Source organism: Thermobia domestica, chromosome 8 (assembly GCF_964235325.1).
Source record: "Thermobia domestica chromosome 8, izTheDome1.hap1.1, whole genome shotgun sequence".
Taxonomy (NCBI): Eukaryota; Metazoa; Arthropoda; class Insecta; order Zygentoma; family Lepismatidae; genus Thermobia; species Thermobia domestica.
In genome coordinates, this window is record NC_137461.1 from 285,951,800 (window position 1) to 285,971,206 (window position 19,407).

The 19,407-nt window shown below is 35.6% G+C and overlaps 1 pseudogene; it reads right to left on the reverse strand.

The window, feature by feature from the left end:
- Positions 1 to 7,030: 7,030 nt before the first annotated feature.
- LOC145693669 (thioredoxin reductase 1, cytoplasmic pseudogene) lies at positions 7,031 to 9,225 on the reverse strand (annotated as a pseudogene).
- Positions 9,226 to 19,407: the final 10,182 nt, after the last annotated feature.

The window sequence follows — 19,407 nt, forward strand, 5'->3', positions numbered from 1 at the left end:
TACCTCCTCCTCAATAAGGAAAAGTGTGACAATATAGTAATAAGCCGATACCAGATTCAGTTGGTAAGTGCTACTCTGCAACAGGCTCGCAACCAGAGGGGGGCCAGGGAGAGCCTGGCCCTCCTAAATTTTTCATGTCCCCTCCAGACCTCGATACAAAATGCACAATTTAGATATTTGTAAGAGAATTTTTAATGACTTGGCCCCTCCTAACATATTCATGACCCCCCAAGGCTCTGTGGTTGGTTTCTAGCCTGCTCTGCAAGTGGTGTATCAACGGACGGACGTTAGAAGGGTGTACTCAAAACGTTTTTAGAAATGAAGAGATCGATCGAAGTAAGAATTATATATATTTTAGACTGAGTCTAGTTTTATGCAGGAACGCATTTGGAGCTAATTTAAGTTTTTGTTAAGTATATTTTTATTCACGTAAATTCATTGAGCAGAACAGGGCTCATAGCGAGTCACTTTTTTTTTAAAAAAAAAACAAAATTTACTTTTTTTTTTTCAAATTTGTCACTAAAAGTTACCTTTTATTCAGAGGTAAAGTGACTTCTTCGTGTGATTTGTGTTTTGCATTGGCAGTTTTCTAAGAAAAATATAAAAACAAATGGAAAAAGGCAGAAACTTGTTACTCATTACTCTGCTGAAAGCTTCAGTACTTGCTGCCACATGCGAAAGAGTCAACTTTATTCTCACTTCAACTTTTATTCTTTCTAAAGCACAGAGGACGGTTGGTGGATGCTTAAGCTCTCAAGGTGGGGTTGAGAACCATTCTGTGTCTATTCTTTCTTCTATCAATAATCTTTTAGTTTTCTCTCGTAATAGTTAACGCTCCATTCAACGTTGTGTGTTTATGTTTATGTGGTTCATCATGTTCGTATTGTGTTATGTTCTTCTTAAGAGTATGTATGTTCTTCTTAAGAGTAGGTGATGAATTTGAATATTTCACGTTTTTGAGAACTCTATATGCGAAATTAAATATAATGTCTGGGATGAAGAAATTCAGAAATAGACCAGAACTGGTTCCACTTACTCAGAAGCTTTTTACATCTGCTAAGTCTGCTTACCGTAACTACAAAGCATACTTTGAAAACCTAAGAAAGGAGGAAGCTCAAAAAGAAGTAGTAAAGAAAAAACAAAACAACAAACGAAGAGAGAGGTAGTGAAGAAATTGACAAAGGAAAAAACGGGCATGATGAGATTTTGGTCACTTTTTCGTGTGCTTTTGGCCATTTTTTGGTTACTTTTCAACTATTTACAAGAGGCCAGACCACTATGAGCCCTGAGATTATTAAAAAAAAGGTATATTAAAGAAGACAAATCAGAAAGATACAAAATATTTGTAAATTGAAAAAACTGGATTTCTGGAAAACAACTAAATCAATGAATAATTTTCTTATGAAAGATATACAGAACCAATAACGTAGCCAGGAAGGGACAGGAACGAAGATTAAGAGATCAAATGATATTACAACAATTAACGTTAACAACAGGGTTAGAATATTAAAATAATGAAATTGGAACTATGTACAGTATTAATTACTAAACGAATGTCATTTCAGCATGGAACGAGGGAATTTTTTCCCAATTAATATTTTGGAAAAAATCACCCACTGAAACTTGCTGGGGGTGAAAAAATTGAAATAACAGCAGAATTTTGCAAAATAATTTCAATAATTCGTATGTAATCAATTCACATGTATAGTGGAGGTTAATTCCTAATACAGTGAAACCTCTCTTAACGGGCATCTCTCAATAGTAGACATCTTCATAAGAGGACAAACTTTCTTATTCTTGCATAACATAAATATGTGTGGTGTGGTGTTATGGGAGAGAACCCTTCCTTTTAGGGACACCTCTCATTTACGGACAAATAATCGGTTCCACCGATGTCCGTTTTGAGAAGTTTCACATTATTACTTAGTTTAATAATACAATAATAAATGCTCAAATGTGTGAACTTACCACTCGAAGAGCTGATAGTATTATTATTATTATTATTATTATTATTATTATTATTAGTAGTAGTAGTAGTAGTAGTAGTAGTAGTAGTAATAGCAGTAGTATTGCAATACTTGCGTAACAAAATATACTGTTTTCTTGTTTGAGTTTGTTTAAAAATTTTATCACTATTCTGAGCACACACCCCCTTTTATTTTGAACACCCCCCAAGTAAAAATTTCTGGCGTACTTACTGCAACCAGCATGTATTAGGCAGATTTGTTCCAATCAAAGAGAGAAGAATGAACTTACTAATTAAATAAGGTGATTAATCGGATTAAATGTTCTGCATTTTTTATTTTTTAAAAACATAATTTTATCTAATTTAGCATGTCACATAGCATTTGCATCTAAAGTTATGCTGATTAGTTAATGAGTCCACTTTATATTTTCTGTCTCCGATCGTTCGTACTGCAACACCCGAAACCATAATCCACCGGCCGCCACTGCCTCATATACATGATGGCCTAACATGGTCACAGATGTCGAAAGCTCAGAAATCTAATTCCTAAATCCTAAAATTAATTAATTCGAATCAATACAGTCTTTAAGTCGCAATTAAATGATCACAATAGTTTTAAATCTACCATTTGCCTGCCATCTATTGACGCCAGGTAGGCACGCAGCGGAACGGTGCGGCAAGTGTTAACAGTTAGGAATTAAGAGTTTTTCATAGACTGAAACGTTTTCCTTTTATAATAAGGATTTAAATGCATTCTTGAGTTTAATTTATTAGTTATAATCATATGTCGACTTACAGTAGTTCCTTCAGTACTCGCTAATTATTCTTCGCTTTCATCACTATTTTGAAACCAGTGGAAACCAGTGCTGGAGTCCTAAAATTCTCACAAAATATACGCTGTTTTGTGAACATCAGTGATTGGCATAAAAAAATATATACAGTAGGAAGTTGAAAATCCGAACTAATTGGGACCACAGATAGTTCGGATTTTCGAAAATGACCAAGAAAATGCCATTTAGGCTTAAATATACTGTACGGTATGCTCTTTTATCGATACAGTACATACAGTAATTACAATGCCGTACGTAAGGTTACTTACATTTAATGTTTCTGAAGAACCTGCTCGTAGGCTAAATTACACTGTTCTTGTAACTCACACTTAAAACTTAACTTGTATATGCCTAAAGGGAAATAAAAATAAAAAATATGTATGACAAACAATTACATATGAATGAGCTTTTGTAAAAACGCTGACTTCACACAAAGAAAATTGAATCAGTGTACTGTTATAACTGTATAAGCCAGTTATATACAAGAATTTTTTTTAAAATCGCAAACTAGCAAGGAAAAGGGATGTCTTCTGGTGAACTGCAAGTTAGCCCGTTTCGAGTAATCCGTGGCTGAACTTGTGTGTGTAAAACTTTCGGTGCAAAATCGCACCTAAATATGGTTCAAGAATGCAGCAAGAAACAGTGAGTGGGTTCGCGGAAGACTAGAATGATTTATAAAAAATAATGCTCCTGAACATCGTTAAACATCGGACTACAACTTTCAAAATATAAAATTTATTTACCTTTCCCTTCAATATTAATTCATTAAAGCTGAAAATATACACTTAAATTAGTGAATTAGTTATATCACGTGTAAACAAGATATGATGTGGCGGAGGAATACAGTCGAACAAAGCCTGCTAAAACATGGCAATTCTGATCAAGACACACCGAAATGGAGTGACGAATGAAAAAGCTGTGGTGAAGACATTACATAAAGTAGTGAAGAAAAAAAGTATTACAACAAATCAATACAATACAAATTGTTTACGGTGATCACTGAACATAATTGAATGTGAAAGATAATAACAAACAGTGCGAATTTCGCGTCAATACCGTTATCGTCCGTGTGCGTACCGCGATACTGAACAACATTATGGGCTAAACTAAAATAAAAAAAACTTCGAATCATAGAATGCAGGTTTAAATTGAAATTTAATATCATAATGGTGAATTTGTTATTTTGTGAAATATAAAACATGTAAGTATTTGTGAACAGTAAAAAAAAAGGGGCATCCAAAACAAACGTCACTACGACAGCCCGAAAATATATATATTAAACTAAATTGATTTTGTTTAATGAAAGTGTTCCTATATATTTATACGGTTAGTTTTAAGATATGTGCATGCTAAATTTGTAATGTTTGTGTTTCAATGTGTATGACTGAATAAAAATCGTACCGGAATTTTATACAGTCATTCACATGGTGATTTCAGTATATTCGCGCTCTATTGAAGAAACTGATCACTATGTAATTCACTATTTTGGTTCGAATCCCAACACGGTGATCTAGCGCTCCGAACAGAATCCGAATCACAACGATTATGAATAGTGGCATCCCGAGCAGGAATATCAAGGAATCGAACCCCGACCTAGGGTACACTGTCACTAGGTTCTAGGAACCGCTTTCGGATTTTTAAGGTTCGGATTATCGACGTTCTACTGTATATGACAACCAGACACGATACTTATTTATTAATGAACAATGTATTAGTAATTAGTAATGTATTAGTAAAAACGCATGTATTAGTAATTTCATTAAAAATATAAAGGTTACTATATTGATTCATAGTCTAAAAGCATCTTATGGTGTTTTCTTGATAATACTCCTTAAGATAAAACACTGCAGAAAGAAACAGAGATAATCGCCTCCGATGTATCCGAAGGAATTAAGAAAATTTTGGTGGGGAGTAGGATGGAAATACGAATATCAGAATTTAAATAAAAATTTTCATATTGATATTCACTGATCAAAACAACACGAACTATAGAGGAACCAGCAAGAGAAGGTCTCTTGACAGCTCGCAGCGGCGTTGCTACTACTTTCGTGTCATGGCTTTTTCGGTGTATCTATAATGGCAGTTTAATGAATGGTGTAAGACAGACTAGCCGTGGTTGGTAGCACTAGCACCAAAGTACGGGCTGTATTTTCCCTCCGCATGTGATAAGAAGTTTCAGGGACCACTTCTTGATGGCTCCTTTATAGGACAGAGACAGAATTGACCTAATCGTTCCACTTTGCCTTTCTCATCCTTCCCCCCTCTCTTTCTTGTGATCGCACAATAGTGAGAAAAAAAAATATTATTTTTGTTTAGAAGATCAATATACTTGAACAGCGATCAAGAAGAGGATAGGACTAAGTGTTATAGTCACTTTATCAGAGGGATCAAGACCCGATAAAAAAAATGGCTTAAGTTTAAAGGTGCCCTTCCGCCTTCAAACCTACAAAAAAGCACTTAAAACATTAAAAATTGTTAGATTAGGTTGGTTACCCTATAAGAATTTAGTTAGACTAGAACAGTGACTGGAACCGGTTTTCATAGAAGCTTCTATTATCACTTAAATTCACCAATTCGTGGTTCTCATAAAAATTTAATAGATTCTCTTCATTTTTCTTATATAATTGTGTAAAACTCATTGCTGAAATATCACATCCAACGCACCGATTCGACACCATATACGACTACCATGCTCTTCAATCATTGAAACCTTCCGCGTTTTGTAAATAGTACCCACTTCTACATATCTTTTCTCGTATTAAACATAACTTTACTGCCAAACTTATATACCTAAACATCACATAAGAACTCCAAACCATCATTTCTTACCTTATTTCTTCTGTAAATTTTCCGTTTATATATATATATATATATTTATATATATATATATATAAAACGGGAAGACAACTCTAAGCTTAACCAAAATAAATAAATAAATAAATAAATACGATAAAAGAAACAGAAGTACTATACGCCTTAAAGCAGCAAATGTATTCTAACGACTACGATTAAGTAGACAAGCAAATGGTGTACGTCTCGATTACAGCCCTGTGAAAACGTAGGATTGCAGTTGATGAGCAGACTTTAAAGAATCGAATGACAGACGCATAACTACCTACAATAAAGTCTTATCATCCAATTAATTCCACTTGCTAGATCAATGAGATGAAAAAAAGAAAATGGTGAAACAATTATTATAATGACGAAGTACGAATAATTGGAACCTACACCTAAATTGTAGTCACTCCATTCCTGATTATTGTGACTTTCTATCATATCTGTATGAAGACTGAAAAAAGTACGTAGCTACATATCTAAAACAGATAATAATAGATGGCATTAGTGCTGTGTCGCCAGACCAATTTCAAAATAAATAAAAAAAAAAGTATCAAAATGTACTGCATTTGGTTATATTTGGTTGGATTACATAAAGTTACATTAGGTGTGCAGTTTTACTATATGGATTCATAGTATGAGTAGTAGTAGTAGTAGTAGGAACGGGTTAGAAGCCCCGCAGGAGTTGGTTAGGTTCTGTTCTCGACATGAAATGGGCATATGAAAGATCTGCCCAAATTTTTGTGTACATTTCACGATCTAGGTCACAGCCTTGACACACAAAAGCCATTTCGACATTGCCTTTCGCACCACTATATCATAACCTACCTCTCCGCGAAATAGTTCATCCGCCTCCACATATAGTGCCGCTCACAACATCAGAAATAACCAACAAATATAACCATTTGTTTAACTTTTATCATTCCCCTTACCTGACTTTCACTCATTCTTTCTCACAAACTTAAATACATTCCCCAATTGACCCGGTAAATTTCCTAAATTGGTCCGGCGATACAGCACTTAACCCTGATAGATAGTTGTAATTTGTAAAGGAGCTATTTGGGAAAAAAATAATTTTATACAAAAACAAACAAACAAAAAAAAAAAAAAAAAAAAAAAAACTTGGAAGTTACCAAAACTAGCTGTAGTTGATGATTCTTTTAGGAACATCAACTACATTACATTGCTAGGGTGAACTATAGTGATAAATACATCAAAAAAATTATCCAGGATTATTATCCAATGCCTAAATTCACTAGGACGTTGTTGGATGAATATTACATACATCAACACAGAGTTAAAATATAAAAGGATAATGTATTCTTTATCATCCCTTGTACAGAATGTAATTTTAAAAAAATACTACTGTTGCGTACAAAATAAAGATAGACTACAATAATAAATATTACCTGAACCTTCCATTTATTTGTTACATTCACAAATCGTAAGTTTTATGAAAGCAACATATATATAAATATATATATATATATTGCCGACATGTTAGGTAACACATCAAGCATTGTTCTCCCATTTTACTGGGTTTACAACAAGCCATCATTTATGCCTGCTACGGCTGCCACCTTTTCTTGCCATCCATTCTTGCTGTTACTCTAAAATGCTCAGTTGTAATTAGTTCAATAGTAGAGATTATACATTGAGAACTATCAACTGTAATAAGAGAAACTAAAGTACATTACTGAGCATTTGTATGAGTAACAGCATTCATTAACTTCAGCATGACTCTACATCTGCCGGTAGACCTGACGACTTAGTAATTCGCATTGTAGTAAAAATCTCTGCACATGTTGGATGAATTCCCACTAGATTATCAAAGTCAGCCTTTTTAGCTTTTAGCTTTAACCCAAGGCCGTATCCTTGCGTAATTTCACCAGCATTAGGACCTAGTATATGCAAACCAACTACTTGCTCATCTAGAGATTTCACACATATTAATTTAGCATAACATCTATTTTTATCTTTATGTGGCAATTCATCCTCTAAAGGCATAAAATGTTGATGGTAAACTTCCACATCGTTTTCTCCATATGTCTTCAGAGCAGCCTCTTCTGATAAGCCAATACAGCCATACTCTAGTGGCGTAAACACCGTTGTTGGAACATTTGTATAATCCATCAATACCTTACTCTTTCCAAAGATTCTTTTAGCCAGAAGACGCCCAGCTTGGACTGCGACAGGTGTTAATTCCAAACGTCCGTCAACAACATCACCAACAGCAAAAATATTACTTGCAGATGACATTTCTCTATTATCACAAATAATTTTATCATTATTCGGATTGATCTTTACTCCAGCCTTGTCTAAACTAAGTCCAGCGGTACACGCTACACGTCCTATTGCAAGAATTATTGTATTGAATTCTCCTGTGAACGTTCCACCTTTAATTTTCTTCCCAGTAGCCCGCAGAAGTCCTGGAGTTCCATTCTCGATTTTTTCAACTTTTTCAAGTAAACACTCACGAACAAAAGTAATACCAATACTTTCCATATGGGTTCCAATAAGATTAGCCATTTGTTGATCAAATCCTCTCAGCAAAATTGATCTTACCATAACTGTACAATTTAATCCCATACCAGATAAAAAACCTGCACACTCCAGAGCAATGTATGATCCTCCAACTAAAAGAGTCTTTCCAGGGGAATAAGGAAGAGAAAAGAGATCATCGGAAGTTATGCAGTGTTCTACACCAGGAATATCCATGTATCGTGGACGAAGGCCTACAGCTATAATAACCTTTGAGGCAGTTATGTGTTCATTTTTTCCATTTTTATCCGTTAACTTAAGAGTATGACAGTCCTCAAATTTAGCAAATGAGTTGTAGTATTTTATTTTATTTTCCCGAAGCGATGCTTTGTAACCCCAATTTAAAGACTTGATGTGCATCTGTATCATCTCCACCATTTTTTCCCATCGGTGCTGGACTTGATCTGGTACGTGCCATCCGTAATACTTGGCATCCTTTATATCATCTCTGATAATGGCTGCACGATGCATCATCTTCTTAGGAATACAGCCCACATTTACACAAGTACCTCCAAGGCCCCACGTAGTTCCTTTCTTCGATGGTGTCACAAAATCACAAACAGCAACTTTTCTGCCTAATTTATTAGCTTCCAATGCAGCGGACAAACCTCCAGAGCCCCCTCCAATCACAACCAAATCAAAATCATATTTTGGTTCTGCATCTGGGCTTCCCATGATAAGTGGCATAAGATTTCCATCTTCATGCAGATGTGATATTGCGTCATAACCTCCAATGTGTGTACCGCGTATAAATACGTTAGGTACTGTAGTTTGACCTGTTTTTCTCACAAGTTCTTCTTTTATTTCATTTCCATTTGGAAGATGGTTTAACTCCACTGTAAGGTATGAAACTTCAAGACTAGTAAACAAATCTTTCACTCTGCTGCAATAGTTGCAATCAGTTCTGCTAAAAATAACAACATCGTTCGATTGTATGATTTCATTGACTTCACATTCAATATTTGTCATCTCTACGGCCGTTTGGCACTCCATTGAGTCGAACATGGGCATTTTAACTAGTCAAACAATACTACAATCTCTTCTTTTTTTTAATATCTGCTAAGCGTTTAGAATCTTCTTCTTCTTCATCTTCTTCACCAACTACTAGTCTTGTAATACTAGTGTGAAATGCCTTACAGACAATACAAGTAATAGAAAGTAGAAAAGTAATAAAAGAATATCGAGATAAAGGAATAAAAGTAGAAAGCAAAAGAACATGTGGTGAAATGCGTTACACTACTAATAATAGAGTTTGAAAGTAGATAATTGTCCTTTAGTAACCTTTTGTTTCACACCACAACGCGAATTATTTTCTTATCTTAAGATACAGACCTAGGTCCAAGTTAATTATATCATTGAGTTTTGAAATGAAAAATGAAATGAAATTTTTGAGTTTTATTATGTCCCACAATTATGCCGGCTAGACTAAAGGAGACGGTGATGATGAGCAATGAATGAAATAGTGGAATGAAGAAAGTGGGGGGAAACGGGACAACCGCGAGGAAACCCACGCACACGATTGTAAATAATTGTAGAGGAGGAAAAAGGGACGAGAGCCCATTAATGACTATTTCTGTCCAGGGGTGTATCCTGGGGAAGTGATCGGGGCGATCGCTCACCCCCGAAAAGAAAACTTTCTTATTTTATATATAAATAAAACCCATCTCAAAGTTTAAAGCCCTTGAAAGTAACTCTAAGCTCTAAGTAGCAGTATTACAACCCAGCGCCCCCTTCAGAAAGTCCGTCCTGGATCCGCCTCTGCCTCTGTCTCGTTCGACTATCCCCATGCATGTAGTACTGTAAAGTAGGTCAAATAATATAAAGCTATCCTTCTCGGTACATACACACAAAAATCACTGCTCCCCAGGAATGTATGTGCTTCTCCGTCTGTTCTTCCAAAGAAAGTAAAGCTGGCGTTGTCCCTGTTTGTAACACAGCAATTTCAACGTAAAAAATTACGAAAATGATTAATGATGATAGTGAAGGGTGATTAATGAATACTATAGCACTTCTAATATAATCTGAACCTTAAACTACGCCATAACACCAGCTACTATTTGCTGTCAAAATTTTAAATTACAATTTTCCTTTTTGGAGTTGAAAAATTTCCCTTTTTCATTTTAAATTTCCCTAAATCGAAGAAATCTCACCATTTTTACGTTTCCAGCATTGTTCCCATGCTAAATTATTTAAAATTGTATTAATTTTGTTTTATTTCACTCTAGATAAAAATATAGAAATAGAAATGCTACTTACTCTTGAGCAGTGGTTCTATTCATCCGATTCGCACTGGTTGCCCCGAACCGGTTGTTAAAATTTCTCAGGTTCCCAGAATCGTCTCTTCACCTTTAAATTCAGTACTTACAAATAGTAACAATAATTCTTTAGTGGTATGTTATTTTCCTGAAAATCAGTAAACAAAACATAAATTTACAGATGATATATGATTGAACGCTAGTCACTATTGCTAGTATGGTTTTAATAAATAAATAATAACATAATCAAATAGTAATAATATTAATACTAAGTTAATCACAAAATCGGTTCTTAAATAATTTGAAAGACACCGCTGCTCTTGATGCGATGAGCAATTTAAGAAGTTACTTCTCTCATTTCCAAATTTGAAATAGTATTACTTTAACTTTTCTTATTTTATTATTTCAGTGCGATTGTATGTATATTTGACAACTTAAACATGTAACCATATAGTCCAACTTATCGAATATTTTTGAAGAAAATTTTTAACTTTTTAAGTGAACCTCATATAAAAGCACTTCAAAGAATTTTTCTCTCAGCAAATAGACGAATATGCATATATATGGTTGTGCGTCGCGTCTGCGACGGAAGTCTTGGTGGACCCTCTCGCTTCTAAAAACAAGATGCTAGAATCTAGCGTAGAAAGCCAACTTCGTCTCCAAAAATTCCTGCCTATAACTTGTCATAGTCATTTTTAGCTCTGATATCAACAGATTGCATTGTGAGCTTCTCCGTTGGGTTGGAGCGCGGAGATGGGGAGAAAAACTAAGTTAGTCTGACTGGTGCAACGAATCTGACGACAAGCAACCACGCAGTGTCTAAAAAAATAGTGTTTTATTTTAACTAGCGAAAATCTATGAACAGCACATTCAAAATTAAGCATAAAATATTGTTTAATTATGTTTTCATTATTAATATGTACGTAAAACACCGCTAATGCAACGTATTATTCTAAATAAGATGATGTAAACAATACGATCAGGATCCCTTCGGACGACTCTTAAAAGTTAGCCCCAAGACAATCTAAAAGGAAGACATGAATTCGGAAGATATGGAAAAGGTAATCTTCCATCTTTAAGTTCATGCTCCGGGAACCGCCAGAAATTATCTGTCTTCCGCATCAAAGTGGATGAGAAGTGAAAATGTGAAATAATAAAAAACGTACGATGTAGTGAAGTTCAACCGGTAGCTCGCGACTTCCGCGTCCTCCGCGATCGTAACAAGAATTATTGGGCCGAGTGTAAAATTGCGTTATCATATCTAATTATTTAAATCAAAGTTCCGAAAGTGTAATTTAATATGTGTTTGTGTAGTTTCAGTGTTGTTAATTAAAACGAAAACGTAAAAGTCTGCATATCGTTTACAAAATAATTACCATGATTTAAATTTATGTTTTATAGTTTAAGAGAATTTAGCCTACTTTTTTCTTTTCAGCATAAATAATTAATGCCTATACAACATAAAAATTTTCGCATTAGTAAATTGTATAGGCATTGAGAAAACGATTAGAATCAGTCTTTATGCCGATTTCACAGAATGTTCTGACCCGAACTCTGAACCGTTCTGTCTAGTGGTTATATGGTAGGCTTTGGTAGAATCTCCGAATCACTATTAAAGTCTAAAGAAGTCGTCCAGGACATAAAGGATCGAATCCCGGACTATCGTAAACGCCTAAGCACACATACGGATCCACAGGACACGAACCCCATACTGTTATAAATGGCTGTCCCCTCACAGGGACTCGAACCACGTACTGTTGTAAATGGCGCCCGAACAGGGACTTGAACCACACACTGTTATAAATGGCTGTTCCCTCATAGGGACTCAAATCATGTACTGTTATAAACAACATTTAATTTAAATTTTCAAAAGGCTTTTCCATTTGATATTGGTATCACGAAATAAATAAGTGAAAAGTACGGACTACCGCACTGAACTTTCTTGCTCTTTTTTCTTCGATTAAGTGCTCATGCTGCAGTTATTACTAAAACAATTACTTATGAAATATAAACAAAATTATAATAGGCATTTTCTGAAAAAGCCTATTACAATTCAAAGATAGTCCCAAGGATGTCATAAAATAGAGGATCTGCCCATATATATGTATCTTCATTCTAATAACTCAATGAAGCCAAGAAACACTCAAGCATCGACGCCACTCTCGTTGCCGGGTTAACTACTCTCTTTTCCGCCATGAATGTTGGCTCAAAACATTGCAAACTTATTGGGCAGAGCGAGCGGAATAGGAGTGGCGAAACTGTGACGTATGGCTTCACGATTTCGTTGTGTAGCCGAATTCTTTATTTCATAACATTCTTGGATAGCCCAGCAAAAAGTAACCTACTATTTGTTTGTTTTTCGTGAGTAGGGCTCCCAAACATCCTGGTTTAGCCAGGACAGTCCTGAATTTACATAATGTCCTTCCCCCAGAATTGTTCGAAACTCCAAATTTCCCGATTTTTTCAAAACATATTTGAGAAATACTGCAATTTAATCATGATACTAAATTAATCATAGACATCTCCGACATGTTAAAATTGAGAAGGGGAGGGAGCAATGAGAGCATATGAAGACTGTAGGTCTAACTGAAATTGTGAGACAATGGGGAAGTATGTAAGTCAGGCCAATAGTCAGCCCAAAAATGTAAAAGAATGCCGGTAGAAGTTAGGGGGTCGATCCCACTATATTATAGTTAATCACCATATTATGGTTCATTTGCAAGCCTACCGTGAAAATTTGGCGGCCAGTAAATATTTAATTGCTCCAGCCCCTAGTCTCCCACTGGATAAGGACCACTGATTTGAGTCAAGAGCTAGCGGACTGCAGTTTTTCTCTCTTCTAATACAATTCATTATAATTGCCATTACGATTAGGTGACCTGCAACAAACCTGTCTGGCTCAAACCTCTTGACATTTGATGAGAGCCAATGAAGTGTTAAGGCGACGTTGTCAGATTCCCACTTCCCTTCACGCGTGCAAATTATATTAAACAGTCGATACATATATCAGTAAATAATTTTGATTCTACAAATATATAATAATTGAAAAGAATAAGAAACAATAGTAAAATCAAGCATACCTTCAACATGTTTCCTGCTAATCCAGAGTCGAAGCTAATGGTTCGTCCTCATCCTCATGCTCACTGTCGCCACTATCACTACTTTCGATCATATTTATTATTATTGGTTCTAAAATTTCTTCGCGTCTTATTTCTTTCACAAAATCATCTTCTTGCAGTTTTTCTGCATGTTTCACACAAGGAGCCGACTGTTCACGAGTCGGTTTATCGAGTTCTTCGGTAACTAAATTTTCTACGTCCGAAATTTTAAAAGTAGTGTTTTTCTGCACCACTTGACATTTTACTTGAGCCCAAATAAGCTCAATTGCATTTTATTGGCAGTGTTATAGTGGAAGTCGGATAATTTCGTGTCTTCTTTCGATCGCAAGTTGATCTAGTTCATATATCTTCTGCCTGTTCTTAAAAGGTAGCACTTTTTCCAGGAGTTCTGTTTTCGTTTCTGAGAGAGAGAGGGAAAGGGAATGCCGTTCTGTTCCAACCAATGCATAATATCTTGCTTTTTAGTAGACGTGTTAGGGATTTTGTTTATAGAGACCGAATGATACGGAGCATTGTCCATAATAATTATACTGCCTTCCTCTAAATAATTTAAAAATCTGTTCAAAAACCAGTCTCGAAATGAATCTGAGGTCATTTCCTGGTGATAATCTCCAGACGACTTTGACCTAAACACCTATTTGCTATCATGAGGGAAACTTGTTTTTTCTGACCCCACATGACAAATAATGAGTTTACTACATTTACCTATGGGCAATTTGAGTCCTCCATTTTTCGATGAATCCTGCCAAACAAATTTGACAGTGTGATTTTGATTCACCCATGTTTCATCTAAATAGAATATAGGTCGTGTATCTCCCGATGCTCTAATATTATGCATTCTTTTTCGCAAGAACTTCAATCCTGCCGCAACGATGTCCTCCCGTTCCATAAGAAATTTTCGGCCATCATTAGTTCTGCGATAACGGAAGCCTAACTGTTTCAATAATCTTTTTATTGACGAAGCCGAACTAGTGTACGATATTTTTTCTTGAAATGCACATGTAATTTTTTGACACTCAGAAATTCGCCCTTGCCATAAAATTCGAACACTGTACGACGGAAGACATCTTTTTCGAAGTCATCTAATTTTGTGACTCTTTTAGAAACATTAATGTGTTTTCTTGGGGAAACAAATAATTTTGGGACGCCTTGTATTTTTGCTTTCTTAACTTCCCTACATATACGTAAAACAGTCGACACACTTACGGAACACGCCTCTGCTGTCAGTTCTTGGCATTTGGAAAAGTCGAGATCTCTTTGGCTATCTTCAGATGCGTATCTTGTGAAAAAAGAATAAACACTGAACACTACTTTCCGAACTTTGCTACCGTAACGACTAGAACGATCACTCTTACTTGTACTGGGTTTACTAAGGGACATAGTGAAACGCAAAGAACATAGTTTAATCTAATTTTCGTTACAACGAAACACTACAACGAATATACCTAAAAACTACAACGAAATTTTCTTCGGCACCCCAAAGTAAACATTCAGACTGAGGGTGATACTATGGTTCTTTGTTTCTCCAGTTATTGAAAGGCAGTCTGGTTGTGTGGGTTTTATCTTCAATGTGGACTCTTGTTTCGAAGTTCGTTTATACATATACAGCTGCGTGATATACGATGTCTGGGGTATATGTGAGTTAACATGTAAACAAAAGAAGTATAATAAAAGCTGAACCACTTGACCTATGAATGTGATTTTTTTTCGTACGTGTTCAGAAGAACGATGTCTTTCATTTGGAGTAGGAAAGAAGTCTCAAGAACAATAACCTTTTCGAGCGTATTAGCGTAAATTCTACAAGCGAGGATTATGAAGTTTGTATGCGGCAACGCAGCATAATACCTACTGGCTAGAGCAACGGAAGGGGACACGCCTCAAACGTCAAGAGGTTTCATCCAGACAGTAGAAATTTTTATGCCTGCAATTGAAGACTTTGGTGCAAAACCCCGTCAAGTGCAAAATGTGAAAGTGTAAAGGAGATAGCTTCACAATGGTTTCTCGACATTCGATTTTTTTCGAACTTGGTACCTATATACTAAACCGAAAATAAATCGACACGTATTTTTGTGTTTCTTTCGGAAAATAGGTTAAGGGGGGCAAAGGGCTCCCTTTCCAAAAAAAGGCACCCTTGATTAAGAGAGCCACATTAATGAAACAAAACTCTGCCGATGCAAAGATGTCTTCAAAGTAGAAAATACGTGATTTGTTGAAAATACGAGAAAAAGGTTACAGGGGGGTAATGTTCCCTTTCGAAATGACAAATTTGCCGAGATTAGTGCAGGCCCCGGATATTTTTTTCCTGATACCGTTTGGTAGACGGACAAATCGGCAACCGCGGATCCCATTAGGTCCGTAGCCAGGGAGGGGCTAGAGGGGCACTGCCCCCTCTAAATTATTTTTCCCCACTAAAAAATAACGCTAAAAAGAATTTTCAAACCGACTCAAAATCAGTAAAATCCTTGCAATTATATTTACCAAATTAAATCCAACTTTGCGAATTCTGTTCATTTCTGTGTAAACTTATATGTTTCTTGCTAGATGCACCAGACATCTTCCATTGCCTTTACCCATTTCAAGAATTTCAAACTGTATCCTATTACTGCAATCATGACAAGCATCCAATGATACCAGGTGCACTTCCAAACAACAGATCATATTCCACAACGTTAGTTTCGGAATATTAATAAACTGTTATTTTGGAAGGTAAAAAATTGAGTGCAAACATTTAACAAAGCCTATACTTCTATTTTGTATTGATATAATCTAAAATTGCTGTAATATAATTTTGTTCTAACGTTTAAAACAATAAATACTTCAATTTTAGTTATTAATATGAAATAAAGCACCTCGCAAAGAGCTTGTATTAAGCACTGAAAAATGAAACAAAAATTTACAGTTTCGATAATTCAAATATAAATACAGATTCTTTAATAAACATACAATATTATGGCGTTCTTTGATGTCTTTGTCATTTCCCCTTCAGTTTTTATTCTTGCCCCCCCCCCCCCAATAAATCAGGCTGACTACACGCCTGAATTCCATTATGTTTGTGGGCACACGCTTTGAAATAATATTTTTAGCCTCAGGGTCCCCGACAGAGTCTCAGACATTGTCCTACGCAAAATTTGCAAATGACAAAGTGGTCGAGTATCATATCGAATGAAGTCTGTTGTTAAGTAGAAGAAGATGGAAAAAGTCTCGACTCTCTGCAATTCCATTGTGCAAAATGACAGCGGATCAAAATGAAAACAATCTGCATTGAAAAGTCTATGGCCACCTTTATAAATGTGAAACGGTGAGATAGATGTGAAATAGGAAAACACGTATTTCATCATTTTAAGAATACACAATGTAGGTATTAAATAAAATGTCCCAGTCTCAGACGAGTCCTACTCATAATTTTCAAACAGAAAATTGCGTATCGTTTGAGAATTGTTATAAAGTGAAAGAAGCTGGAGGAAGGTTCGACTGTCTGCATCTGTGCATTAGAAAGGAGGGTCAATATATAAACACAAACTGAATGAGAAGTCTATGGCCACTCCTATAGATCTGAAGTATTTGTACAGATGTCAAAAACAGGAAATCACGTATTCCATCATTTCAAAAGTAGGGTAACGTAGAGACAACCTAGAACCATTTAACATTTGATCTCTGAATGCACGAGAAAAGGATTACAGATAAGGGATAAACACCTGCTTGAAGAAAATCGAATATCGAGAAACCCTTGTGAAGCTATCTCCTTTACACTTTCACTTTTTTGGACTTGACGGGCTTTTGCCTCAAAGTCTTCAATTCTCAGCAATTTTTTCAATCTTGACATGGAAATTATCATCCTTACATTATAGTTTCTCTTTCCTTTAGTTCCACATTTACTACGTCCACAGAATACAATTCTTTCACTATTGATGGCCTCCTGTTTTTAATTATCTCAAATTAAGTACTTTTCTCTTCTATGATTTCATATACCCTCTTTGATTTTTCGTTCCACACAAATACGACGCCATTGTTCTCAACATCAGGGACGGCATTAAGGGTGGGCAGGGGTGGGCGACCGCCCACCCATCCGCCCATCCTAACAGAAGTAAAATAATGAATATGAGAATGTACTTCCAAAGCAATAGGTATTACTTTCGATTGTAATGTCATATTCTAGGACCCAGTTTAACTCTGTAATGAACAATGAACAGTGGGATAAGCAGTCTTCACCCTAAAAGTGAACACTTTCTCTCATTTGAGAAAATTGAACCATTTGCACATCATTATGGATGTGATGTCGATAGTGTAGAGGTTGAACTGAAACTTCTCCCAAAGATTTGCAACCTTATGAGGAGGAAAAGCAATGCAAAATTACCTCTGTTTCTCAGTTTACTGAAGTGATGGATCGTTTCAAAATTGCTTTTCATGAAATTCACGAATTAGCAGTAATGATGTCATCATTCCTGTATCTAGTTCACCACGTGAGCGTTCTTTCTCGTGTCTTAGACGGGTTAAAACATCTAAGAAATCGAATGGCAAACGGTCCCCTAAGCGATCTTTGTTTCCTTCCAGTAGAAAGAAAACTTTTGATGAATATTGCTGTAGAGGATGTGGTAAACGTATTCGATGCTGGACATAAAAATCGACGCATTGCACTTAATTAAAGTGCAGGTATAAAAGTTTATTGTAAGTTTGTTCATACCATGTGATCAGCCCTTCATGGTTTAAAATACAGGTACATTGTTTTTTCTGTAATTATAATGCAATTTTGTTAATTGTTACTTATTTCTTTATCCGATTTATACTTTTTTTTAAAACTTGAGTTTGTTTCAAAGATTTCTGTGTAAGGTATGATCAATCATGCTGTCGAATTTCCCTATTCTTTTTTAACATTGGTCTTTGCTGTTGCATATAGAGATCGCCAAAAAATCTAATGTGCACAAATGAAAAATATATGAGAGAAAATATAAATGATTTATATTTGTTTGTCTCTTGCTTTCTTGTAATAAATCCTTCAAAGATAAAAATGTTTACAGTAGCCTATTTTATTTTTGTTTTACTTATTTATTGTGTATTTTATGTTATTAACGAAAGGTAGAGTATTATCTGTTAGTCTGTGTTGTTTGAATCTTCTGTATTCCTATGCATTCAAGTGCATTCTTGGAGGGAGAGGAGGTAAAGCTGTCTTGAACTTCATCGACTACACAGTACAGACCGTTATTATTGTTTAAAAAAGAGCTTTAAAAAAACTGGAAGTAGAGGTAGTGTGTCTGCCACGCGAAACTCAGTAGGTCGAGTGTATAGCCACGAACTCCCGCAGCCCATCCTTAAATCATGCATTTCTTCAGTCCCACCAGTCCATGCCGGAATTGTACCTTTTATAAGCTACAAGACAGCTGTTTTCCACATCCTTGTTCCTCGCCTATTTTGGTCTGAGCCTTAGCTAACTAAAAAGTATAAAAAATGAAACTTAATTATTGTCAAAACAATGTCTACATTACCTAGTTTTTATTTTTTATTGTCCGCCCACCCAGCAACTAGGTCTGCTTCTTTCCGCCCACACCATCAAACGTTTCTGGCGCCGTCCCTGCTCAACATACAAATTTTGCATAATTCTAGTAACTTCTTTTTAGCTCCCTCATAGTTAAATGACTACAGTTATTGCCGTCAACGTAGGAGGTCTGAGTTCCATATCTACGTCTTATACATCCTCGGTGCTGGAAGAGTAAATAAAATTACACACCAAACCAATCAACCAATTCATTACTTTTCAAAATTTTTCATAATGTGTATGCTTCTGCTCCATACAGCACAATACTCAATTTCTCATGAAATTAATTATAAAAAACTGGAAGAGATCGAGCCTGGCCTTTATTCCGTAG